Below are 27128 nucleotides of genomic sequence, written 5' to 3' on the forward strand. Positions count from 1 at the left end.
ACTATCTGTAACCACAATCTTCTATATCTCTGAACATTACAGAAATACGAAAAGAGAAGGTAACGATTAAGGTGGCTGACTGGGCCTATTCGAGTTCCTCTGAATATATGACTCACTAGATATTTAAATAAGCTTGTATTTTGAAAATCCATAACAGCATGACTAAACAAGAAATATTGTCAATAGTGAAGCAGAAATTTGGATAAATCTCTGAAAACTAGAAAATAAGATAAAGTTGAAGAAAGAAACCATGGCTCAAACCACATGCAGATGGGGACTGTGAGGCTGGCTTCAAGGATATCTCAGACTTTGCAGTACTATTGTCAGGTATCTGAAGAGGGCTGCAGGACAATTATTGGAAATGAGAAGTATAGAAGCCAATGTGCTGCTTGGCATCTCTCTCCCTCCACATTTGTGTTGAGCAACAGGTAGCAAAAGCACATGTTCAAAAGCAAGGCAGTAAGAATGAGAGTGTCCTACTTAGTTTTAAACTACCAGAAGGCAAGCTATGGGTAAAAGCTATACATCACAGCCCTCACCCCACAAACACCACATTCAATGTAGGCAACCACTGGGAATCAGAAGAGCTTCCAGCAAAGTAGGAATAGAGGGTCTCAAATACAAAGAGAAACAGGTAATTGAGAGTCACCAAGGGGCTCAGGAAAAATAACACAAAGAAAGACAAGCATGAACAAAATAGCAGACAAAAGAATACTTCTCCCTGAAAAGTAGAAAAGATACTTAACAACAGAATTCTTTTTAAAAAGGGTCAATTGATATCTTCAGAGAGAGTGAGAAGATAGTGTACTCAAGAAAAGAGAACAATTAGAAATGCTAAAATTTTAAAATATATTTATCAAAAGTAAAATTAGCAAATGGACTAGAGAGCAAAATAGAACAAAATCATCAATGAAAAGGTAAAGAATGTATTTAAAAAGTTTAAGAAATATGAAGGTTGAAATAGTAGAGCAAAGAGGATAGATAAAATAAACATTCAAAAATATTTTTAAAAATATCCCAAAGCTCTAGAGAAACATAAGTCTTCAGTTTAAAATAACCCATCAAGTAGCAACCAGAATCTTTGACAAGACACCCTACCTCCCCAAATATCACTGTTAACTTTCAGAGGACAATAAGAAACTAACAAATCAACTTTTGTAAGGGAGGACTTCAACATAGTTTTCATAGAGACCAGCAAAGTAAGATAATAGAACAAGATTCTCTGCCTGGTAATCAAGATAATTCTTGCAGATCTTATCCATAACCACCAAGGTAGTGCCCCTACAAGGCTGCAATAGCCACAGTGTTATTGTCTTGGGGTGCCCTGTAATGCAGATACAGCTGCAGTGACCAAAACTGTAGATCTCAACACTCAAGTCCCTTGAAATACCCAGAAAGTCTTCCCAAGAAGGAAGCCCAGACTGTGAAGGCTACGATGTATGTCTAAGTCTTCAAAGCTCAGAAATGGAAGAACATCCACAAATATCAAGATCCTTCAGGGAAACATGACCAAATAAACTAGATAAAGCAGCAGTGACAAATCCCAGAGACAGAGATGGGTAACCTTTCAGAGAAAGTAAAATAGCTCTTTGAGAAAGCTCAACAAAATCCAAGAAAGCACAGAGAAGAAATACAGAATCCTATCTTAAATGTAATTATTTAAAGACATTGAAATAATTTAAATAATAAAGCAGAAATTCTGGATCTGGAAAAATTCAATTCATGCACTAAAAAATGCATCAGTCTCTTAAAGGGGAGAAATGATCAGCCGGAAGTAACAATTAATGAACTTGACGACAGGCTATTTAAAAAATACACAGAGCGGGAGAAAAGGATTTAAAAAAAACTAAGCATACCTACAATATCTAGAAAATAGCCTCAAAAGAAAAATTTAAGAGTTATTGGGTTGAAAGAGGAAATAGAGAGAGAGCACAGCAGAAAGTTTATTGAAAGGGATAATAACAGAAAACTTCCCAAACCTAGAGAAAGACATCAATATTCAAACGCAAGAAGATTACAGAAAACCAAGCAGACTCAATCTAAAGAAGACTACCTCAAGACATGTAATAATCAAACTCTCAAAGTTCAAGAATAAATAAAGGATCCTAAAAGCATCAAGAGAAAAGAAAGAAACAAACAACATTCAATGGAGTTCCAGTGGGTCTGGCCACAGCCTTCTCAACAGAAAGCTTACAGGCCAGAAGAGAGTGGCATGACACCTCTAAAGTGCTAAAGGACAAATTCTTTTATGATAGAATAGCATATCCAGCAAAATACACTTCAGATATGATGGAGAAATAAAGACTTTCACAGACAAAAAAATAAAAAGAAAAACCTGAGGGATTTTATCAACACTAGATCTATCCTACAAGAAATGATAAAGGGAGTTATTCAGTATGAAAGAAAGGATCTTAATGTGTGACAGGAAATCACACATTTGTACCTTTGAAGGTACAAAACTTACTGGCAATCAAAAGTACACAAAAAATACAAAATATAATAGAGCTTCAATTATGATATATAAACTCATATCTTGAGTATAACTAATAAGAGATGAATCTATCAAAAATAATAACTATAGCAACTTATCAAGACAGACAGTATAATAAGATATAAATAGAAACAACAAACAGTTGGGTAAAGTTTCTATTAGGTTTCTCTTTGCTTATTAGTTATATATAATCAGTGTTAAGCTGTTTTTTAAACTGTATTTTAGGTTCTGGGGTACATGTGCAGATCATGCAGGATTGTTGCATAGGTAAACACATGGCAATGTGGTTTGCTGCCTCCATCCCCCTGTCACCTACATCTGGCATTTCTCCCCATGTTATCCCTCCCTGACCTCCCCATCTCCCTGCTGTCCCTCCCATGGCCCCCCCACAACAGACCCCAGTGTGCGATGCTCCCCTCCCTGTGTCCATGTGTTCTCATTGCTCATCAACCACCTGTGAGTGAGAACATGTGGTATTTGATTTTCTGTTCTTGTGTCAGTTTGCTGAAAATGATGGTTTCCAGATTTATCCATGTCCCTACAAAGGACACAAACTCATCATTTTTCATGGCTGCATAGTATTCTATGGTGTGTATGTGCCACATTTTCCTTGTTTAGTCTGTCATTGATGGGCATTTCGGTTGGTTCCAGATCTTTGCTAAAGCTGTTGTATTAGTCTGTTCTCACACTGCTAATAAAGACAAATCCCAAACTGGGTAATTTATAAAGGAAAGAGGTTTAATTGGCTCACAGGTCCACATGGCTGGGGAAGCCTCACCATCATGGCTGAAGATGAATGAAGAGCAAAGGCTTACATTGCAGCACACAAGACAGAAGAATCAGTGCCCAGTGAAGGGGGAAATCCCTTATAAAACCATCAGATCTCATGGGAACTAACTCACTATCATGAGAACAGAATGAAGGAAACTTCCCCTATGCTTCAATTATCTCCACCTGGTCCCTTCCATGACACATGGGAATTATGGGAACTACAATTCAAGATGAGATTTGGGTGGGAACACAGTCAAACCATATTATTCTATCCCAGGCCCCTCCCAAATCTCATGTCCTCACAATTTAAAACACAATCATGCCCTTCCAATGGTGCCCGAAACTGTTAAGTTACTCCAGCATTAACTCAAAACTTCAAGTCCAAAGTCTCATCTAAGAAAAGGCAAGTTCCTTCTGCCTATGTGCCTGTAAAATCATAAACAAGTTCATTACTTCCTAGATACAACGGGGGTACAGGTATTAGGCAAATACACCCATTACTAATGGGAGAAATTGGCCAAAACAAAGGTGCTACAGATCCCACGCAAGTTCAAAATCCCCTATGGCAGCCATTAAAACTTAAAGTTCCAAAATGATCTCCTTTGACTTCGCATCTCACACTGATGCAAGAGATGGGCGTCCATGGCCTTGAGTAGCTCTACCCCTGTGGCTTTGCAGGGTACAACCCTTTTCCTGGCTGCTTTCTTGGGCTGGCATTGAGTGTCTGTGGCTTTTCCAGGTGCATGGTTGCAAATTATTGGTGGATCTACCACTCTAGGGTCTGGAGAACAGTGGCCCTCTTCTCTCAGCTTCACTAAGCAGTGTCCCAGTAGGGACTCTGTGTGAGTCTTCTAATGTTAACATTTCTCTTCTGCACTGCTGTAGCAGAGATTCTCCACAAGGGCCCTGTCCCTGCAGCAAACTTCTGCCTGGACATCCAGGCATTTCCATAATTCTCTGAAATCTAGGTAGAAGTTCCCAAACCTCCGTTCTTGTCTTCTGTGCTCTGCAGGCTCAACACCATGTGGAAGCTGCCAAGGTTTGGGGATTGTATCCTCTGAAGCCATGGCCTGAGCTATATCTTGGCCTCGCTTTAGCCAAGGCTGGAGTAGCTGGACCACAGGCACCAAGTCCCTAAGCTGCACACAGTAGGACGGCCCTGGGCCTGGTCCATGAAACCATTTTTCCCTACTATGACTCCAGGACTGTGATGGGAGGGACTGCCATGAAGGTCTCTGACATGCCCTGGAGACATTTTCTTCATTGTCTTCTTGATTAACGCTTGGCTCCTTGTTACTTATGCAAATTTCTGTAGCCAGCTTGAGTATCTCCCTAGAAAATGAAGTTTTCTTTTCTATCACATCATCAGCCTATGCAATGTTCAAACTTCTATGCCCTGCTTTCTCTTGAATGCTTCCCTGTTTAGAAATTCTTCCCCCAGATACCTTAAATTATCTCTCTGAAGTTCAAAGATCCACAGATCTCTAGGGCAGGGGCAAAAGCTTCCAGTCTCTTTGCATAGCAAGAGTGACCTTTACTCCAGTAGCCAACAGCTTCCTCATCTACATCTGTGATCTCCTCATCCTGAACCTTATTGTCCATTATCACTATCAGCATTTTGGTCAAAGTCACTCAAAAAGTCTCTAGGAAGTTCCAAACTTTCCCACATCTTCCTGTCTTCTGTGTCCTCCAATTCTCTAGGATGTTCCAAACTTTTCCATGTTTTTCTGTCTTCTTCAGAGCCCTCAGAACTGTTTCAACTTCTGTCCATTACCCAGTTACAAAGTCATTTCCATATTTTTGAGTATCTTTACAGCAGTGCCCCACTCCCAGAACCAATTTATTTTATTAGTCTCTTCTCATACTGCTAATAAAGACAGCCAGACTAATTACAAAAAAAAGAGGGAAGAATCAAATAAATGAAATCAGAGATGAAAAAGGAGACATTATAATTGATACTGCACAAAATCGAAGTAACATTGAAGGCTACTTTGAGGAGCTATATGCCAATGAATTAAAAAACAAAAAGAAATGAATAAATTCCTGGACACATACAACCTACCAAGATGGAACCATGAAGAAATTCAAAATCTGAACAAATCAATAACAAGTAACTGGATCAAAGCAAAATTCCTACAAAAACCAGGTATAGAAGGAACATGTCTCCACATAATAAAAGGCATATATGACAGACCCACCACTAGTATCATACAAAATGAGAAAAAACTGAAAGCATTTCCTCTAAGATCTGAAACATGACAAGGACTTCCACCACTGTTATTTAACATAGTATTGGAAGTCTTAGCTACAGCAATCAGAAAAGAGAAAGATATAAAGGTCATCCAAGTTAGAAAGCGAGAAGTCAAAATACTATTATTTGCAGATCACTTGATATTACATCTGAAAAAACCTAAAGACTTCACCAAAATCTATTAGAGCTGATAAACAAATTGATTAAAGTTTCAGATAAAAAAATCAACATACAAAAATCAGTATCATTTCTATATGACAATAGCAAACATTCTGAAAAATCAAAAAGTAATTCCATTTACAGTAGCTATAAATAAAATTAAATACCAAATATTAATTTAATCAAACAAGTGGAAGATTCCCACAATAAAATTATAAAACATTGATGAAAATAAATTTTAAAGGACACAAAAAATTGGCAGTTATTTCATGTTCATGGATTGGAAGAATTAATATTGTTAGAATTTCCATACTGTAGAAAGTAAGCTACAGATTCAATGTAGTCTCTAGCAAAATGCCAATAACATTCTTTCTAGAAATTAAAACAAAATCTGAAAATTTATATGGAGCCACAAAAGTCCCAGAATAGCCAAAGCTATCCTCAGCAAGAAGAACAAAACTGAAGGAATCAAATTACTTGACTTCAAATTATATTACAGAGCTGTGGTAACCAAAATGAAATGATGCCAGCATAAAAGCAGGCACATAGACACATTGAACAGAGTAGAGAACCCAGAAACAGATCTATAAATCTACAATGAACTCATTTTCCACAAAATAAACATAAACTGGAGAAAGGGCAGTCTTTTCGAAAAGCGGTGCTGAGAAAAAAATTGATATGTATATGCAGAAGAATGAACCTAGATTCCTATCAACATATGCAAAAAGTAAAATCAAAATGTATTAATGAATTAAATGTAAGACCTGAAACTATGAAACTACTACAAGAAAACATTGGATAAACTCTCTAGAGCATTGAACTGGGCAAAGACTTTTTTTGTGTAATAACCCACAAGCACAGGCAACCACAGCAAAAATGAACAAAAGGGATCACATCAAGTTTAAAAGCTTCTGCATAGCAAAGGAACAATCAACAAAGTAAAGAGATAGCCCACAGAATGGGAGAAAATATTTGCACACTATGCATCTAACAAAGGAATCATAACCTGAATATATAAGCTCGAACAACTCAGTAAGAAAAAAAGTCTAACAATCAAATGGAAAAAAATATGTAGAAGGTCTGAATAGACATTTCTCAACAGAAGACAGACAAATGGCAAGCAGGTATTTGAAAAGGTGCTGATCACTGCTCAGTGATCACCAAAGAAATGCAAATCAAAACTACAATGAGATACAATCTCACTCAGCTAAAATGACTTTTATCCTGAAGACAATAACTAGTGTAGCTGAAGATGCGGAGAAAAGCAAACTCTCATACACTCTCGGTGGGAATCTACACTAGCAAAACTTTTATGGAGAACACTTTGGAGGTGCCTCGAAAAACTAAAAGTAGAACTACCATGTAATTTAACAATACCAGGGCTGAGTATATATCCAAAAGAAAGGAAACCAGTATGTTGGAAAGTTATCTGAACTCCCATGTTATTACAGCACTGTTCACATCCTTTTATCTCAGTCAGCCATTTAGTAACAAATGTATTACACAGATCACATTCTACTACGTAAAAGGCAACGAATCATCCATATTAACTGGAATCCATACATATTTTGAGTATGGGTTTGCGTTTTCTTCCCTCAAGGCTTCATTCAGCATCACTACCTAAAGCTTAAAATATTTGGTTCATTGACCTGGGACTCACACATATCACCTCAGAATAGGGAACCAGTTCTATAGCAAAGGACGTGTAGCAATAGATGCAATATCAGGGAACCTACTGCTACCACCTAGAAACTGTCAGTCTGATAGAGCAATGGAACAGCCTGTTGAAAGCATAACTAAGGTACATATTGGGGAAAAAAAATTCTGGCTCCCAGTGGAGTAACATTTTCACCAGAAACACTGTAAAAGAACATTAAAGTTTTAACTACAGCTTTTGCTCTGTCATTTCAAGTACCTTGTGCCAAGAGACCAGCAGGCAATGAAAAGAGCTCCTTACTGGCAAGAGTAGCTAATTCTAATGATCAGAAGGGGTTAGAGCTGCTATAATAGGATCAGAAAGCCATATTTGGCACCACAGATTCACTGGAGAGTCTCTGTACTCTCTTCTGAAATTTTGACAGTAAAGTGCAAGAACCATGACTTAAAAGCAGCATGATAACTAAGGACTCAAAGATAAGGGTCTAGATTACCCCACCCAGTAAGTCACCTAGAAGAGCAGAAGTATTAGCTGATAGTAGAAAAGGATGGCAATGGGCCTGAAGTTTAATTTTCTAACCTCCTTCTTGTAAGTTTCCCCTGGGTAAAAGATTCATACCCCATTGTCCTGAAGGAGCTCTTCCCATTCTGTTCCCACTAATTACCCCCCAAAACTGCAAGAAAGATTGCTCGCAAACTAGATTTCTTTTGAACTTTGCCCTGGGCTGAAAAGAGCCACTTCATGAATAATTGCACCTCTGCTTCTAGGCCTACATCCTCTACCTGGCTGATGTCAGGTTACAAGGGCCCAGTCTCATCGTCCCAATTCAGGATAACCCGGGTACATCCATTCCTCCTGCAGAGCTGTGGAATCATCTGAGAGCTTTGATGTATCTACCTTGAAGCTTATCTTCTCATGCTGTCAATCCTGCTTCCTTCATCTTCCACAAGTATTGTTTTTGAGCTCACTCCCTGTTAAACTTCCTGCACACAATTCTCCACCTCACAATCTCTTTCTCATGAGAACAAAAACACAGATTTACAAACTTCCAGGTATTATTTTACCCACTGTTTACTATAAAACACAGATATATCAATGTCAAGAAACCCTTCATATCTGATGTTCTTACAAGCCTATGTATCTAATTAAAAGTTATGTTTCAAAAGCATAATACTCTTGATATACCAGGACACTTTAAATCACTTGGGAGTGTTCAAATTTAAAGGAATAATGAACTGCAATTATAGTTTAAAAATTAATGAGATCATTTACATCTGAGCTTAACTCCCTTTATCAGCTTAACCACATGTCTAAACACATACAGTACTGTATAAAACATAGCACCTGGTAAGGTTTTTCAAAAAACCTGATCATCTATCTGTGAAAACATTGCATCAGAGAATATGAAGTTTCTGACTTTATTTAAATGATGGAACCATTTTGAGTTTTTAAGAGTGTAAAAAATCTAATATTTTCTTTGTTTTTCTCTGGGCAATAACAATCTTCCCTGAAATCTGAAAGCTTGGAGAATTAACATATTTTCAATTCGAACCTTGAAAACATCCATTTATGTCTCAGTGATAGGAATATACTGTGGCAAAAAAAATTCCTCCACTATCAAACACACTTTTTATAACCAAAGGAAAAAGTCTTAAGCATATATCAAAACCTCACGCAGTTCACCAAAATTAATACATTTACATTTTATTACTAACCAGGTATACTTTAATAAGACCTTAAATAGGCTATGGTTATCAAAAATACTTTGTCTTTTTGTAACTTCATTCTCCTTGAGGGCTCAAATAATTTTTTGCAAGATTAAAAAATTTACAAAGCTTTTAATACAGGTTTTTTTTTTCTTCAGGGACAAAATACCATTTTAATATGCAATTCTTTGATATATTATTGATGTCTTTGATATGTTACATTGTGGTTGATGCTATGAATACCATTTAAAATTACTATTTTCCTTCTAGCATTTCACAGGATAAGGGGTCTAATTAATATTTCATTACCCTGAATGTGAACACAAACCTATAGGAACTAAAGTATTATCAACTTTAAGTATATCTGCCCCTCATCATAATAGATCAATGGTCAACAAATTTATTTCCTGTACCAAGTGTCCAAAACAATAGAACACCCTAAGTCAGGATAATAATGACAATTTAATGGGGGACATTATTTAAATTTTCCATATCTGAAATTGGTTAAAGCTAGGTATTATAAGAAGAATACTTGAAGATTGTTCTGAATTCTTTAAAAGCCTTTTTATCTGGAAAGCATATTAACAAATTAAATCCAATGATTGAAATGTTGGGCCGGGCGCTGTGGCTCACACCTATATAATCCCAGCACTTTGGGAGGGTGAGGCAGGTAGATCGCGAGGTCAAGAGATCGAGACCATCCTGGTCAACAAGGTGAAACCCCATCTCTACTAAAAATACAAAAATTAGCTGGGCATGGTGGTGCACACCTGTAGTCCCAGCTACTTGGGAAGCTGAGGCAGGAGAATTGCTTGAACCCAGAAGGCGGAGGTTGTGGTGAGCTGAGATCATGCCATTGCACTCCAGTCTGGGTAATAACAGTAAAATCCCATCTCAAAAAAAAAAAAAAAAAAGAAACGTTGATGCACTCAGCCATTTAGCTGAAAGCAAGGCAGTTATTGGTAGTGAAAGCTTCATCACAGCTTTGCAGTTTCCTGGCCTTTAAGCCTGAACCTCGATCAGTTTCTGAATGAGGTGACATTTTAATAGTTATGGGTTCACTTAAATATCATCGAATCAATTGTGATCATTGCCTGCCAAGTTGTTCTATTCTCCTTCCCCATCACAGAGTTCTTTTGACAATTGGTCTGGATCTTTTCTCCGGTTGAGAAAAACACTGCTCTTGGCAAGACATGGATCTCTCCACTACCATTCTCATCTCTTTGTCCTTTTCCTATTTGGATTGCTTTTTCCAAGGTAGAATTCAGGTGATAATCTTGCTTTATCCTGACACTGCTCTGACTTATACTTCACAAAAGACCAGCAGTTAATTGCCATGATCAAGACAGAAAATATAGAGCATACACTTGCCTCTACACTAGTAAAACATTGGTTCTTGCGACAGGAACTCAACAGGAACCTCTGTGTGATGAATCTTTTAACAAATGAGAGATCTGTAAACTGTAGATACAATTACCTAATTTAAGTCATTATAAATAAGAATATATTTCAAGGGAGCTGAAGTCTGAACCTCTCTCATAATGATCCAATATACCAAGATTTAATGTCTGCAATACCTGTGAAATATTATTTCAATATTTGAGCATTTGCTGGTTATACAGTTTGCATGCTTTTCTACTAAAACACGGGGAAAGTCCTCTCCCATGAGAGAGGCATTCTCTACCCTTCTAGATCAAGGAAACAGTGTATGAACTTGGTCTACTCTCCCCTCAATTTTCATGTAACACCACAACTCATTTTCTATCCTACCATATTTAAAGAAAAATAAAATGAGTGGAGAGCCTATTATTTCTCTTCAGCCTCTCCAGAAAAGCAACCATTGCCAACTGTTTCACTGACTTGAAGCATTCCTTTATTTCTCTTGTCAGATTTACTGTTTTTATACAACAGTTTCCAGAGCATGTTATGAAGCCTTGGAGGCTCATGCTCAGATGGAACAGCTGCTCCTGCTGAAAAGAATCTCTTATTCTCAACATTTCTGCCATTGCTCCTGGGCAGAGTATCAGACAGTGAGCATAACCTTCTGCACATCCATGGAGTTGGAGCTTCCTCTGGCCAACAGAACACACTACTGACGAAACTCACTTGTGCTAAAGTTTAGCACTATTCTTCAACTTCACAATCATCTTCCACTCAATTTCTTTTATTTTAAGAATAAAAATGTTTATTTTACAAAGTTTGAGAGGCACAGCTAAGAATAAAAATAAAAGTCGCTAATAGCTTGCTACCACAAGATAACCTCTGGGGTTCATAACCGCAGGTTTATCCTTCCAGAAATGAAATATACATAGTCTCTTTTTTGTTTTCAAAATTGATATCATACTATACCAGAGTTTTGAAAATTGCTTTTGTTGATTTAATACATTTTTATATTTGTCCATGAAGTTTTAGTGGTCATTTTATGTTTCATTGTAATGATGGTCAATTTTACCTTAAAATCTCCCCTTATTTTAGAACATATGGGTTTTTGTTAAATTGTTTGCTGTCATAGACAAAGCAGAAATTACGTTGCCATTGGGAAGTCCACCAGCAGGGATGGAAGGTTTCTGCCACTCATTCTTTGATAATATGAGGATTTATAACTTTGAAGATAATTTTTGCCAAATTGATTGGTGGTGGATGAGACTTTTAGCTCTGTTTGCCTGTACTCTCAATCTTGGTCACATAGGCCTTTGGGGAAAGAAGAAGAGGTAGAAGAGTGTTTTCTCTGTACCGAGTTCTGCTAAAAGCCTTTTATACATTAACTTATTTAACCTCTGCAATAACCCTTGACCTTCTATTTTTAATTATGCCACTTTAAAGGTAATAAATTTGAGAAAATATAGGTTATTAGCACATATTGTACATAGCTTGAAGGCTTTTATAGCAAAAGCTGTACATAATCTTGGGAAATTTGTTTTACTTCTCTGAGACTTGACTTTCTCATTTTTGAAATGAGATATTCAGATCTCTCACTTCAAAGAGCTTATAATTCTAGGTTTAACAATAAGAGATGCCAGTATCTGGCAGTAGATAGCAGGTTTCTCCACATTCCAAAAATATAAGGGTACTAGACCATTTATGAAAGACTTGAAAAAGGAGAGGCCAAAAACACGCTCTGCAGTTGCCAGCCAAAACACACCTTGAGGGTTTGCAAGAGGACATGAGAGACTCAGTGGAGAAAATCATCAGTGTGCTGCAGCAGTTATGCTCACATACCCCTTCCCCTCTACCTGTATCACTGCCCAGTTTGTGGCGGGAATAAGATGGGAAGAGAATGGAATCTTTTTCTCTGACCTCAGTCACATGAGAAGAGGCGTTTCTTGGGGACTACTCAACATAGCCCTTTGGAATTTAGGTTTTACAGTAAAATGGCATCTCACTTTTGAAATAGTACTAGCTAAAACCCCTTTGTGACAATAATAAAGAGGCAGTAACTGGGAACTGTAGGAGTGGAAGTAAAGCTTCTCCTTTTCCCTTAAAAGATTTGCTGAAAAATCAACTCATGAAGGCAGATTAATTATTTTTTAAAAAGGCATAAAAATTATCATTAATGGTGTACAGGAGCCTTCAAAATGAAGTCTCGAAGATACAGGGTAAATTGTCCATTTTTATGCTTAGGTTCAACAAAGTATGAATAGCCATGTAGAAATATAACTGGATAAAAAGAATTTGATCTAACAGATTGAGTGGGGAAATCCAGCAAGGCCTGTCTGGCTAGATTCTTCTTGGCCTCTCTAAACAGTATTCCTTCTTTCTGGGAATGGGGTAGCAAGCTCTCTGGAATGAGGGTCTTGGGACCTAAATTCAAACAAGGTAAGTTAGATAATTTTCTTTATGGCCAGTTTTTCCACAGAAAGGTAGAAGGAAGATCCAAGATGGCTGATCATAACAGCTCGGGATTGTAGCTCCCAGTGAAAGCTCAGAGAACAAGACAACGCCACACTTTTAGACGAATTTTCATCACTCACGGATCAGCTGATTCCCAGTGGAGGAGCCCGACGGGTCGCCAGTGTGACTCTTGTGGCCGCCGCAGCAGTTGTGCCGGCGTCTCGGCGCAGCAGCTCTTCATGCAGAGCCAACGGGACTGCTTCCCCTACTGACCGGAGTTTGGAGCTCCGGGAAGTCAGAGCTGCTTGTTGCGGACTCAAGAGGGAAGCCAGACCAGATATTCCCGGGCAGAAGAGCACCATCAGTCTTATCGCTGCTATTTAGGCCGCCACAGTGGGTTGCTCGGATCCCAGCACCGGGAATCAATAAGTCGGACTTCGACTCAGAAACCTAATTAGAAAGGCGGTTCATCTACAATGAAGGGAAAAAAACAGCCTAAGAAGGCCGAGTATACTCAAAATCAGAACCCATCAGCAACGGAACAAGCCCTGATGGAAAAGGACTCATCAGCAACCGAACAAGCCCTGATGGAAAAGGACTCATCAGCAACGGAACAAGCCCTGATGGAAAAGGACTCATCAGCAGCGGAACAAGCCCTGATGGAAAAGGACTCATCAGTAACAGAACAAGCCCTGATGGAAAAGGACTGTGTTCCATTATCTGAAGTAGGCTTTAAAAGGTGGATGATAAGAAACTTCTGGGAGTTAAAGGAACTTGTTCTAACCCAATGTAAAGAAACTAAGAACTTTGAAAAAAGGTTCGATGAAATGATGAAAAGAATAGACAATATAGAGAGGAATACAAATGAACTTATGGAGTTGAAAAATACAACACGAGAACTTAGTGAAATATGTACAAGCTTAAACAGCCAAATGGATCAAGCAGAAGAAAGGATATCAGAGGTCGAAGATCAACTTAATGAAATAAAATGACAAGACAAGAATAGAGAAAAAAGGATAAAATGGAATGAGCAAAGTCTCCAAGAAATATGGGACTATGTGAAAAGACGTAATATACGTTTGATTGCTGTACCTGAATGTGATGGAGAGAATGAATTCAAGCTGGAAAATATTCTTCAGGATATTATCCAGGAAAATTTTCCTAACTTAGCAAAGCAGGACACTATTCAACCCCAGGCAATACAGAGAACACCACAAAGATATTCCTCAAGAAGACCAACCCCAAGGCACATAATCGTTAGATTCACCAGGATCGAAATGATGGAGAAAATATTAAGGGCAGCCAGAGGGAAAGATCGGGTTACCCATAAAGGGAAGCCTATTAGGTTTACAGCAGATCTCTCAGCGGAAACCCTACAAGCTAGAAGAGAGTGGGGGCCAATATTCAATATACTTAAAGAACAGAACTTTCAGCCCAGAATTTCATATCCTGCCAATTTAAGCTTTACAATTGAAAGAAAAATAAAATCTTTTAGGAACAAGCAAGTACTCAGAGATTTTATTACCACCAGGCTGCTTTACAAGAACTTCTAAAAGAAGCATTATACATAGAAAGGAACAACCAGTATGAGCCTTTCTAAAAATACACCAAAAAGTAAAGAGCATTAACATAAAGAAGAATTTACATCAAACGAAAGGATAAAATAGCCAGTTAATATCAAATGGCAGTAACCCTAAATTTCAATCGACTAAATCCCACAATCAAAAGATACAGACAAAATCTAACGGTATATCTAAAGATACACAAAGACTCAAAATAAAGGGTTGGAAAAAAACTTACCAATTAAATGGAGAGCAAAAATAAATAAATAAAAAGCAGAAGTTGCAATTCTCACAATTAATAAAATAGATTTCAAAGCTACAAGGATACAAGGGTAAAAGGATTAATGTAATAATAAGAGATCTTAACACCCAGATACATAAGACCCATAATGAGATTTAGATTCAACGAGACAGAGAAAGTTAGGGTAATATTTGTAGGTTTTATGACTGATTTGGGGGAAAAGGAGTTCTAGTTTCTCTGACCAGCCTTGAAGAAGACAGTTTCTAGTTTCCACAACTCGTTTCAGGGGAGAATGGGACTGAGAAACAGATGGATAGAAGAAGGTCAGAGAAATATTTTGCTTCTGAGACTGCTTCTGAGGCCCTCATCTTGGGGTATTATTTTCTGATTTCCAACAAAACACTGACAGCAGATCAAAGGAGTGTATATGTGTGTGTCTAAATCCAAATGTGAAACCCACTGAAGGGCTGGCTGCCTGGGACCCAAGCCAAGAGTAGGGCTATTTCGGCAGAAGGAACACTGGGCATGAATATAAACAGCCATTTGCAGGAGAGGTTCCTACCGTGTTAGGGATTTGCAGTTTGGGCATCGAGGAAAGATGCCCACAGGTGCTCCCACAAGACAAAATTTCAGCTTTAAATATCTGCCAAGGCCAAGAGAAACCAATACCAGATTTCCTTGGTACCAGCCAAAAATAAACTTTCTCAGCCCTTACCTCTTCTCCCTTCCTGCTTCCAACCTAGAGGAAAGAGTGGAAAAGAAGCAGAGAGAAAACGAAGTTGCTTTACAATTGTACAGTATGGAGTCTCACCTCTTTCCATAAATAGATTGATTTAGAATGTATCAAAGGGACCCAAAACTTTCCCTTCTTGAGCCTAAATATGCCTATTGCTATTTCAAACTGTTGGGGCATGTCTGGTTAACTGGTGAGGTGGCCCTGCTGTGGTCTTTGCTAGGATGCTCTCAGGAAGAGAAAACATGTCAAAGGGAGAGGAAAAACTCCAGGCACGGTGGCTCAGCCTGTAATCCCAGCATTTTGAGAGGCCGAGGCAGGCAGATCACTTGAGGCCAGGAGTTTGAGGCCAACATGGCGAAACCCCATCTCAAAAAAAAAAAAAATTAGGCAGGCATGGTGGCCACACCTGTAATCCCAGCTACTTGGGAGGGTGGGGCACTAGAATCGCTTGAACTCAGGAAGCAGAGGTTGCAGTGAGCTGAAATCGTGCCACATCACTCCAACCTGGGTGATAAAGCAAGACTCCATCTCAAAAAATATAATCATAAAGGTTGAGGAAAAATTGATCTGAAGCATTAACAAAGCTTTTGCTCATAGTAAAGAGGTAATTCTAATATGGTGTTTATCAAAGGGATTTTCTCCTACCTTCTCTAGACTCATGTAGTATATAAAAAGAAGACATAGAAATGAAAGATTTGTCTCCAAAATTAATTTTTCCCTGTCCTTGCCATGGCTATGACTAGAATATACACTTCTTGGCCATGTACGCATGAGTTGCAGTGCATTCTGAAGTCTTAAGGGGTGTTATCTGTTTCCACTCAGTGCTCCTGAGCTTCTGCCATTTCTGTCAGAAGCACCTACCCCAAGTAACTGCTGAATCTGAAGCAGATGATTTATGGAGTAATGTGAATGCAAACTGCAACCTACAAGCTCAGTCCAGCCACCCGAGTCCAGTAGAGTCATAGCCAATCCATGAATCCATAAGTCAAAATTCAATGCTGATTTTTGTAAAACACACATATGTTGATATTGTTTGTGGGACAGCATTATCACAATGAAAAAGAAAAACTAATACAAGCAGCTTCTACAAAAATACGGTCACATGAGAGGGTACACAAAACACTGAAATTAGGAGATATTCTCCCTCTACTTTCCTACTGAACCTTGGCACCCTGAGTGATTCAGGGAAATAGCAGTAGCAGGAGAGCCTGGAAGAGACCAGAGCACAGGAAAATTAGAGGCTTCAGCCACAGCAATATCCAGGCCTGAAGCCTGGAAACAGATGGCAGTGGTTATGCTCTTGGGAGTACTGAGTGACAGAAGAAGTGAGAATCTGTGTATGTGGATGCTTAAAAGACACATACAGGTGGGAAGCTGGGAGGACAACTCCACAGATGCCACATGGTGCCTGACTATGCATGTGTATGATCAGATCTGATATATATCCTGCAGTCTTCCCAAAAGGCATGTGGTCCTACAATGCCAGCCAGAGCCAGAAGCAAAGAAAGTGTAACAAGTCCATAACTGAGAGGAACTGTTACCTTAAGAAACAAAGCCTTGGATAGAGACAAAAGGTAAACCTAATGCATTTATAAATGGCTCAACTAATGGTGGAAAAGCTGATATTTTTGATAATGAGATTGAAATTCTGAATTTCAAAAGGGTGAAAAGATGGGATAAAATCAACAAAACGAAATCTATAAACTTAAAATTTTGCATTTAGATTCAGGAAATCAGATAACCAAATGCAAACGAAGGAATTTAAGAGTATAAAAACAAGGTTAGGAGACATTACACTATAAGTCAATGTGATTTATAATAAAGCTAATACAATCTTATGTTGTATTAATAAAACTGTAATGTCCAGATGAAAGATAGACCCAGCACTGGATATAGTATGATGCTTGGTTAAATTAAATTCTGTCAGCATTTATCCATCTATTTTGTACGAGTTGTTCTGCTAGATAAGGCACTTTGAGAGTGTACAGTGACGAAATGGAATGACTCCAAAGTACGACAGTAGGGAAAGTAAGGGGTCTGGACGATACTAAATAAAAGGAATTGTTGAAGAAACAAAAGATATGTAGCCTGAGAAAAGATGACTTTATGGAGAAATTGGGAGAATTGTTTTCAAATATTTGAAAGGCTGTTCTTTGAAAGAATGAATAAACTTACTTTGTAAGACTCCAGAGAATAGACCCCAAGCATTCAATGAGTGGGTGCTATAGAGTCAAATTTTGATAAGACTATTGAAAAATTAAGTGGGCTCTCTAACAATAAAATAAGCTTACATTGTTATAGTATGTAAAGAAAACGTAAGAAAATGGCCATGTTATAAAGGGATGCCTTTCTTGGCTCCTCTCTCTTGCTCTGTCTCCAGACTCTATCGTTCTGTGAAGTCTTCTGACAATTTACGGCCTCCCCAGCATAAAACAATTTTCATAGAATCCCTCTTCTTTATCATCCAGAGGAGCATGTGTGGGAAGCAACACATACGAGACTTTTCCCACGTTTACAAGGAAGCCTAACTTGCCCACGTCATATTTTCTTATGTGCTTTCTGGAGATGGGAGCTCAGGAACAGCCAAGGAATGGTTTAAGTGTATGTGAGCTTGCCCTTGTTCATACATATAGTAATACTCTGTATATGGATGAGTGGTTTGAAAAATAGAGAGGTGAAGAGAGCGAGGAGAGAGAAGAGAGAAAGATAAAGATGAAAACATCTGTAGCCAAGAAGACAAAAATTGCCATTTAAAGCTGCACCCGACTACAGTCCCCAACTCCTGGGAGAATGACATGTTTTTCTCCTTCTGACACGCTGTGGGTTTAGAAAAACTGTTTTCTGAATACAAAAGGTGAAGCATTCAGGCACAGTCCATCAGTCAGATAAGTCAGTCAAAGAGAATTGAAGGATTCAGCAGAATACGTAAGAAGTTCAAGCTTCAAGGGCAGGGGCACAACAAAGGGTCTAGGCAAGAGAAGCAGAGGAAAATGCCCTGCAAAGTAACTGAGTGCCACAGCCCTCTGTGGGTGGAGCTGGGCATCTGTAGGTGGGCAGGGTACTGGGATGTGCCAAATTCAATCGAGGCAGTTATAAAACAATTATTCTTGGATTCCTCCCAAAACACCAGTAAAAGTTGGCTGATCATGCAGTCTTGTGAGGATGGTCCTTTGGAGGTGAAACAATCTGGACAGGCTCCAGTATGGAACAATGGTAGGCAGCAAAATAACAGCATGCCCAAGAGTGGGGAGCTCAGTAGACACAGAGAAGTAGAGCAAGAGGAGATGATAATGAATTTGAATCCCACAAAGATCCCCTGAAATATTGAGATGGAAAAGAATTTCTCACAGGGTTTTCTAGTGTTTCATTATAGGAGTTGAAGCAACTTTATTTAAATCCAAATGATCAAAGTCATCTCCGCAGGCTAGAGGACTTGGAACAAGTAAACAATTGAGAACTCCATTTAAGTGTAGAAAAAGCAAGAAGTACCAGTATTTGTAAGTAGGCTGCTGAGTCGATCAGTCTTCTTGAAACCAAATGAGTAGATAAATGAGAAACACAATAGTCAGCATTGTGTTTGAAGGACTTTGAAACACTTTTCAATACTAAATTGATTGTTAATGCATTATTAATTAGAGCTATAATTAAATGGAGGAAATCCAGTAAACACCTTTTATATTTTTGAGGACTTTCCTGGGTAAGAGAATTACAAAAAAATAAATGAACATAATTATCTTATGGATAACTCTATTTTTCTCAGTTATGGACAGAATAAGCAAATATTTAAAATTATTTTGATTGTTCTTGACTATTTCTTAGCTAATGAACAATACTATAGTTAAAAATTTGTATGTTATGTGACTGTATTATTTTTTAAAAACCAAATAACAGTTTAAAAAGTAAACATTTATAGACTATAATTTTGCTTTTAAAAGGACTTTAACATATATTATTTTTTAAATTATAGCTTATTTTATTGATGGTTCTTATGATAATCTTATGTTGTTCACTTTATTATTTCTTTTTATTGGTCATAACTTCTTCAATTTATTTTGCTGTGTTTTCAGTAATCAAATCTGCATATTTTTAAATTTTATTGCATTGGTTAAGTTCTAAAATACAATGCTAAACAAAAGTGATGCTAGCCTTTCTATATCACTATATTTATACTTCACTGAATTTTTTTCATTTGTGAATGTGAGACTGTCTCTGCTAGAACATAAACCCCATTTAGATTTATTTTCATAAATATTTGCTTTTCTCGGTTTAACCTATTTTATTTTGTAAGCTCGCTCACATTTTTTTTTGTTCCAGCCTTTTAGTTTTTGCATTTTGTATGATGCACATCTTTAAAAATTATTCTTTTATTCTTTTGTTCTCTATACTATATTTACTTTTTTAAAAATCTTCTGATCATTTGGAGTGCATAGGCTGGTTTTATATTATATATATATATGTGTATATATATATGTGTGTGTATATATACATATAATTGCATTTTAGGTTCTGGAGTACATGTGAAGAACATGCAAGGTGGTTGCATAGATACATACATGGCAATGCGGTTTGCTGTCTTCCTCCCCATCACCTATATCTGGCATTTCTCCCCATGTTATCCCTCTCCAACTTTATCGTGGAGGCAAGATATAAAATATAAAACAATTTGGGGTTTCAAATAATAAGTCAGTAGATAATCTTTGTTTTCAATGTCTTTTTTATAGTGAAATATTATGTTGGAGTTTCAAATACTCCAGAAAAAATGGGGCACAGGTGGAAACAAATGGCAAGGTGTTGTTAATCAATGAAGTTAGTTAACAGGTACTCAGCTGCATGGCATTAGTCTCTCAACTTTTGAGTATGTTTGGAATTTTCCATAAAACACCTTTTTAAAATAGAAAAATAAGTATCGGTTTATATGACATAGACTCTTCCTCTGTAGTTTTTAGATAACTGAAAACTAATTAGGAGTTTACATTAACAAATAAATCAAAATGTATGTTTCTGACATTCACCATCTTATACCACTTCCACTATTTGAAACCTCTAAGGATAGGAGATTTTGTTGAACATTTCTTTGTAGCTCTAATAATCTATTACAGATAAAAATTATTTAGAAACGAGGAATCTGATTTTTGTTTAAAAGCTATTCAAAACCAGTAACAGAAATCCCTGCAACAGCTTCAGATCTTTGAGAGCCCAAAGAAAGAGGCACTTTTGAGTCACATAGTTTATAAAATGTGATTAGTTTTCAGATGCTCACTCAAGTATGAGAACAGATAATATTGGTACCTCTGTTTGAGAGAAGGGTCCTTTACAGACTTTCTTAAGCCAAAACTTTCTCTCCATTTGCAACACTTGACCATCCTTCCCTACATCTGGCATTTGTCTTACTCATAATCCCTACATCCTGTCATAAGCAAGAGACACATTTTATAGACAAAGCTTGCACGCCAATACGTGCTTCACCAGAAAGTTGAAGATACTTGTCTTTGTGGTCTCATTCATGGGATTTTGTGATAAATACCAGATGATTTATTTCCTATTAGTCTTCAGCAAGATACACAAAGATTAATTCAGGAATTTTGCTTTAAAAAGACTGTTATACATGATCCCCTCAAAATTTCAATTTGTGAATTTGAGTTAGGGTCTGATATTGTGATTTGTTTTTCTTTCTTTCAACTTTTCACATGATCTACTCTGCAAACCATCTTGGAGATAATTCATTTATAGCCTTCACCAAAACCATGAGAAGATTTCTGAAGACCCAGGCTCTCTAGATGTTTTAGAGCCAAGAGTGTCTCGTGGAATTTCTCTAAAGATCAAAACCAAAATTAAACAGTCTACATCTATTTTAGGGGGAAAACGAAAGCCAAACACTTTGAGACAAAAGGGAACAGGTTAACACTGATGGCTCTGTGTAAGAGATAAATAAATGTGTTAGAGGACTCCAGTAGGTCATAATCTAGGAAAAAAACATAAAATGACAAAGTAGCCAGGAGAGACATGACTTTAGAATCTAAAGTCTAAAAAGGGAATGCAATCTAATTTCCCTTTTACTCCCCTAAAAAGTTTACTCCCCTAAAAGGTAAATACAATCTAATTACAACTTAATATCCCATTTAAGTTTCCTTCAACAATATATTTGAAAATGCTTCATAAAACATACTAGTGTCTTCTGTAAAGCCCATTTATTTTCTAGGAGGAGCTGAGAGTGTGAGAGGTTCCCCTGCCTGCCCCCACCTGCCGTTAAGGTCATCCAAGGAGGAAGTGGCTTTAGAAATTGGTAACTTAATATTCTGCAAATGGTAAACAGAATAATTCATGAAAAACCAATGTGGACTTTGGGGCTTCACAGCAGTTGTTTTCTTTTTTCCTTTCTCTTTTCTTTCCTCCCCTCCTCCCTCCTCCCTACCTCAACTATAAAATAATGCATACTTGACAAATATTCAAACAATAAAGAAGTATATGCTGGACAAGGGAGAATGTATCCCTCTTCCCACCTCATCTCACAGATAGTCATGCAATAGAGTCTATCTGGAATCTTATATTGTCTTCGTCAGCTAAGGCTGCTACTGAAAAACCTATGGACTGGGGAGCTTCAACAGCAGTCATTTATTTCTCACAGTTCTGACAGCAGGGTGCCAGCATGGTTGAATTCTGATGCAGGCTCTCTTCCTGGCTTGCAGAAGCCTGCCTTCTTGCTTCCGTCACATGACGGAGAGAGAGAGAGCTCTAGTCTCTTCCTCTTCTTATAAGGGCCCTAATCCCATCATGAGGCCCCATCCTCATGATCCCATTTAACCCTAATTGTCTCCCAAAACGGGGTTAGGGCCTCAACATTTAAATTTTGGAGAGACACAAAGATTCACTCAGTTCATAACAGATGACTTGTATGCATTTACAGATTTAACTATATATATATATATATATATATATATGGGGGTGTCTTTAACAAAAACATAGGAATATGCTCTACATACCATTCTAAAATAAGGGTGTGTTTTTTTAACTGAAAAAGTTGGCCATGAACATTTTTCCACATCAGTCCTTACGGATCTGTCTCATGTTTTAAAATAGTTCTGTGATGTTTCATAGTATGGCATTTCCAAAATGCATGTAACAGTTTTCCTATTTATCAACATTTAGGTTGCTTTTGATTTTTATTCATTACAAATAATCTTACAATTAGCATATACAGCTTTATGTATATATGGCAATATTTCTATAGCATAGATAGAATGGAGTTCTAGTAAAGCAACAAGGAAGGAGGGAGTCGTTACAGGGCACATGCATTTAAGATGCTGATAACACCAACAAATGGCCCTTCTGAGAGGGCTGTACCATTTTTATTCTCACCCACAAGCTCTTCCATTTACATCTTTGTATTAATCTTTTACATTTAAAATGTTTATCCCATTAGCTGACACATTATAGATACTCAACCAGTAGTATTTTATAATAAAAATGTAATATAAAGATTTAATCTATAATACATTATGCTAGTCAATATTTTACTTTATAATTAGCCATAATGGTCCTCTGTTAAATGACTGGTCTCATAAGTTTTTATTAGAATGTTACTGAAACCACTGGAGGAATTTCTAAAATTCCCAGGAACATCAGGAAGAATGAGAAAGCCAAGTAGAGCTGAAGGTTACCTGTTAGGTCTTCACGCTTCAGAACACACCAGAACTCAAGTCTTTTCACACATTCCTCACATCTTATGGAGTCAACAGAGGGAATTCATTCCCAAGGCCAAAACTGAGTATCACCTGGTGAATAAAATGGGTAAAAAATATTAGCATGAAGTAACATCTGCTGCCATCACAGTGAAAGACTGGCACATAGACCATCTTAAAGTGACATAATACCCAGAACAATGAAACTAATGTGTGGACGGAAGCTCTTGAGTAACTGCCTCTATGTTCCTGTGCCCTCTTTAGCTGCTTGCTGAAGATTCTTAGCCCAGACCTGTGAATCACTGGAATTGCTGCAAAAATTGCCAAAGTAACCTCTGAGAAAGCAGATGGTTATGAAGGCTTCTGTCCAGATGCCAGAACCCCGTATGCTTGCCAATATGTGTTTCCAGCATGCACCATTATACTTGAAATTATGTTTTTCCTTTTCCTGCCCATGTTCATTCTACCATAATTAACAAGGTTCTAATACTTTTCCAGAAAAAAAAAATCACAGCCTATTTGCCTTCTCTTAATAAAAAGAAAGACTAAAAAGGCAGTGTCAGACACCTTCACACCTTCAACCTAAGCTACAACTCCAGCATTTGGTGCCTAAGTAAGTGATTGTCATCAGTCTTTCTGCAGTTTTTTATTTCAAATGTGCCATTGTCTTGTCTGGGCATGTCAGTGCCGAGAGAACCACTCTCTGATTTCCTTTCCAAGTCTGCTGGAAGAGAAAGAATATATATATATAATATATAATACATATTATATATTATATATATATAAACTATATGTATATAAACTATAGATGGATAGATAGTTTCTTTCCAGAAACTAGTCACACTTATTTTTTCCAGAGCGAGATGAGAAAATGATAAACAAGCAGCTTCTCTACTACAGAGCAATAGATTTCTCAAGCCAGCAATGCCAACTAATATACCCCACACATCATAACAGCAAAACTTTTGGCATCCTCCCAGATTTGAACTTCTAGATATAAACAACAACAGCCTTTGAGTGATCAACACCCAAAATTACATGTCACCAGGAGGATTGAAGTGTTTGTCAAACTTGGGTTGTTGACGCTCTTGGGAACTCAGAGATGTCATGGTTCAGGGGTCAGTCTTTCTAATCATTGCTTTTTCTATTGACTTGTTTACTTTGACGTGGCCCAGAATTCCCACCCCCTCCAGGGTCTGGCACCAATGGATATGGAAAATGTCCAAAGCGTCACAAGTTGTATATTTCTCCAAAGTCAATTTGGCATTATGTTCCAATGTAGGCTCTGAATGCCACCAATCATCATAAACAGCATTCTCTCACATGCCTTGCCCTATTTTCTCATGATCTGAGTTCCATATCTGCATGCAATATTGGAAAAGAAATACCCTTAAACAGGCAATCGCCCCACAACAATGACAAAAATTAAATTGCTTTCAATGCATATTTTGGAGTTGTAGAATAGTATGTTGATTGTATTAGTTAATGTAAAACAATGTGCGCTTTTTTTGGGGGGGTTTGGTATAGAGAAGCATGATGCTTACAAAAGATTTCATTGATAAGTGTGGATTTCAATCAGCAATTTAAAAGTACACACTACGGCACTTAAATTACATCTTAATGATTAAACCTCAAAAATGATGCTGACTTAATTCAAAATAAGTTTTGAAGGTGTTTTTCTTGCCTGGTAGGAAGGAAATGGAAAAAGAGAATAAAAAGAGGTGTTTCACATAAAAGTGGAATTTTTGTTGTTAATTTTTTGATTAAAAAACATTTGTAAGTATTTATAAGGCAAATGTAATATTTTTATACAAACATACCATGTGTGATAATCAAATCAGAATAATCAGAGTATCCTAATCACTAACCATGTATAATTTCCTTGTGTTAGGAATATCTCAAGCATGTATTATTTCTCTGTGTTAGGAACATTCCAATTCCACTTTTCTAGTTATTTTGAAATATACAATAAATTATTATTTTTAACTATAGCCACCTTAACCATAGTCACCTTATTATAAAATACTAAATTTTATTCCTTCTATCTAACTATATTTTTGTACCATTAACCAAACTCTCTCTTTCCCTTCTGCCCAGTTCTCTTTCCCAGCTTCTCGTAAATATGCCTGTATTTTTGAGGTGTTAAGCAACAAATCTCTGCCCAAACTAATCACCTGAAGTGCTTATCCAAAGTTTTCTTCTAGTATTTTCAGTTTCAGGTCTTAGATTTAAGACTTTAATCCATTTTCACTTAACTTTTGCATATGGTGAGAGAGAGGGATGTAGTTTTGTTCTTCTACAGATGAACAACCAATTTTTCCTGTACCATTTATTGAATAGACTGTCCTTTCCACCAGTGTATGTTCTTGAGGCCTTTGTGAAAATGAGTTGACTATAAGTGCCTAGATTTATTTCTGGGTGTTTATTATTTTGAATTAGTGTTCATAATCATAATTGAAAGATCTAATCATAATTAAGCAACATTTTGACATGTTTCAGCACACAGGACACTGTATTTGCCTTAAAAAAGTCAACATTGAAGATGAAAAAGTTAGTAATAAAAACTGTAATATATACAATCTGTCAGCATGTATGCACTACCTCCCACTATCACATAATCTTGTGTTTAAGTTCTGCTTGGGAAAAGAGAGAGAGAGAGAGAGAGAGAGAGAGAGAGAGAGAGAGAGAGAGAGAGAGAGAGAGAGAGAAGTTTTAAAAGAGTTTTCTTATCAGAAAATTAAAACAGAAATTTGGGAATAGTAGATCCAAATACTGAGATCTCAGTGCATTTTTTTCCCCTCAGTATTTCTTCTTCCCAGAAGAAAGATGAAAACTACAGAAATATAAATGATAATGTTTACTTTAAAAAGCTAATAATAATGAGTAAAAGTAAAAGGCTTCTTAAAACACTGTACTTAAATATACTGGCCTATACAAAATAAAAAAGGGCAAAACTAGGTCCTGGTATAGATTATCTAAAACAAATCATAATAAGTAAATGTCATGCTTCTATTGGAGAGTCGTATTTTAATTATGGTATTTTTTTCATTGATTTTGTTATGGACTTTCTAATAATGTTTGTAATCTTTTTCCTAAACTTAAACTTTTAACTATACTAAAAATTCTGAATTTCCCAAACCACATTGCTCATGCCTCTGGGTCTTTGTACATGCTGTTTCTTCTGTGAATTCAATGGGGACTATGAATTCAATGAGATGTCCAGGTGATTCTGATGCCCACTCAAGTTTCCAAGATTATTTGCATTCCTTACAATACTTGGCAGAAAAAAGATTGGCCAATAATGAAATTTCTTGTTTAGATACCTGCCCAGCATAATATTTTATATTATGAAGGCAGCAATTCAAATCATTATGCTAATTATTTAGTCCATAAATAGTATTTGAAGAATTTGCTATTTATTTGGAAAATAAATAAAATTAGATTCCTGCTTCCTGCCTTATTCAAACCTAGATTCCAGAAGATTAGTGATACAAATATGTAAAATAAAACTATACAAGTGTTAGAATACTATTTAGGAAAACAATTGTTATAATCAATAGGTACAATGAGGAAATTTATGGATGAAGAGCAAATAACTAATAAATGTGATGAAAACCTCAATATTAATCAAATGAATATAAATTGAAATATCTGTTCTATATCATATTATATTATATTCATATAATAAGATATATGATACATCATGTATTATATTAACTGCTGAGAAAGTGAAAAAAATTATTCTTGATGCTGTATAAAAATTCACTCTCAATATTGTTGGTGAGACTGGTAAAAGGATTTCAAAAGACAACTAGAACAATAACCCAAAATTTCAAACATGCATGTGTACATATTAACCCAGAAATTTTAGCTTTGAGGAATCCATCTTATAAAAATATTCCCACAGGTTTACACACATATTCACACACACACAAACACATACACACATGAACACACACACAGACACACACGTGCTCATTGCAATATCATTTGCTAGAGTAGCAAAATGGAGACAGTAGAAGCCCATTAACAGGATATTGGTTA

The 27128-nt window shown here is 36.9% G+C and overlaps 1 long non-coding RNA gene across 3 annotated transcripts in view; it reads right to left on the minus strand.

Annotated features, from left to right (window-relative positions):
- Positions 1-23415, minus strand: part of LOC128929968 (uncharacterized) — a 508389-nt gene extending 484974 nt beyond the window's left edge. For all 3 annotated transcript variants that reach the window (XR_013528585.1, XR_013528583.1, XR_013528584.1), the window contains exon 1: positions 23064-23415. This is a non-coding gene — a long non-coding RNA (uncharacterized LOC128929968). The remainder of the gene's footprint in view (positions 1-23063) is intronic.
- Positions 23416-27128: the final 3713 nt, after the last annotated feature.

This window comes from Callithrix jacchus, chromosome 17 (assembly GCF_049354715.1).
Source record: "Callithrix jacchus isolate 240 chromosome 17, calJac240_pri, whole genome shotgun sequence".
NCBI lineage: Eukaryota > Metazoa > Chordata > Mammalia > Primates > Cebidae > Callithrix > Callithrix jacchus.